This window comes from Myotis brandtii, unplaced genomic scaffold, assembly GCF_000412655.1.
Source record: "Myotis brandtii unplaced genomic scaffold, ASM41265v1 scaffold632, whole genome shotgun sequence".
In the NCBI taxonomy this organism is placed as follows: Eukaryota; Metazoa; Chordata; class Mammalia; order Chiroptera; family Vespertilionidae; genus Myotis; species Myotis brandtii.
This window is the reverse complement of record NW_005370419.1, coordinates 559,344-560,731: the sequence shown is the minus strand read 5'-3', so window position 1 is coordinate 560,731 and position 1,388 is coordinate 559,344.

Genomic DNA, 1,388 nt, shown 5'->3' with positions numbered 1-1,388 from the left:
GGCCTGCTGGGTAGAGGCCGGGAAAGGCCTGGCTTCTTCAAGGCGGGGCTCGGAGGCCGGGGCTGTAGGAGGAGGGAGAGCCCTGAAAGCTTGTGTTTGGGGATTGGACCGAGACTGAGGCCTGAGGAGGGTGTGGAGCAGCGGCTGTGCACTTTTTTTGTTTGTTTTTAAAATATATTTTTGTTGATTTCAGAGAGGAAGGAGAGGGAGGGAGAGAAACACCAATGATGAGAGCATCATGGACCGGCTGCCTCCTGCACGCCCCACACTGGGGATCCAGCCTGCAACCCAGGCCTGTGCTCTGACCGAGAACCGAACCGCCACCTCCTGGTTCATAGGTGGACGCTCAACCCCTGAGCCGCGCCACCGGGCTGCCGTGCACCCTGAACCCTGTGCCCGCTGTCCCAGGCCAGTGGCCGCCCCACTCCTGCCTTCTCCTGGCCATGTCCCCCAGCTGGCGGCATCGGGCATGGGCAGGACCACGGGGCTGTGTGGCAGGCTGGATGGAGCCCTGAGCCAGGAGTCGGGGTGGCCTGGCCGCCCTGCCTGGTGACCCTTCTCTCCAGCACGGCTGACCCTGGAGCCTCAGCCTGTCCTCTCTGAGGCGGCCCCTGCCGACAGCCTGGTCAGGTGCAGGCAGTGGGGCCCCTCCCTCTACCCCAGGAGGGTGGCGACAGCTGGGGGAGAAGGGGCTGGGAGTCCAAGTGTGGGTAGCCCCGATGGGGGCCGGGCCTGGGGCTCAGCATTCCTGTGGCCCGGCATTCCACGTGGGCCCCCTCCTGAAAACTTCGCCTGTGTCCCAGCCCCCAAACCACAGTAACAATAACACCAGCCCACGCCCGCACACCTGCTGCTCCCCAGCGGCCTCTTCCCCTCCGCCCGCCTCTCCGCAGGGACTGTGACCGTTCCTCCACCCCAGGGCCCAGGGGAGGAGAGGTGGGCGGAGCTGGTCGGGAAGGGGGTCCCGGGGGCCATCCCTGCTGTGCACCAGGCCCTCGGTGGGCCTCACTGATTTCCGGGGCTGCGAGCGGGTGAGGCAGCCGAGCTCAGATGCAGACGCCTGTGCGGTCCTCGGGTTCGGGGGGGCGGGGGGAGGGCGGGTGTCTCTCACAGGCTCCTCCTCAGATCGGGAGATGGAGGCTGAGGCTGCCACCCCTGCCCCTGGCCCCTTGCAGCCTTCCTGCTGGGCAGGCCCTTGCGTCCATGAAGGCTGCCCTCCCCCAGGTCCAGCCCCAGCCCCTCCCAGGACACAGGCCCGAGTCCCCAGGGAGAGCCGTCTCCCCTCCCCCCCTCCCACCTGTGCTCCCGGTTCCATCCGGACGTGGCTGTCGGGGGCCCTAATTGCCAGGCTCCCTCTGCCGGGGCCTCTGGCCTCTGCACAGCTGGGG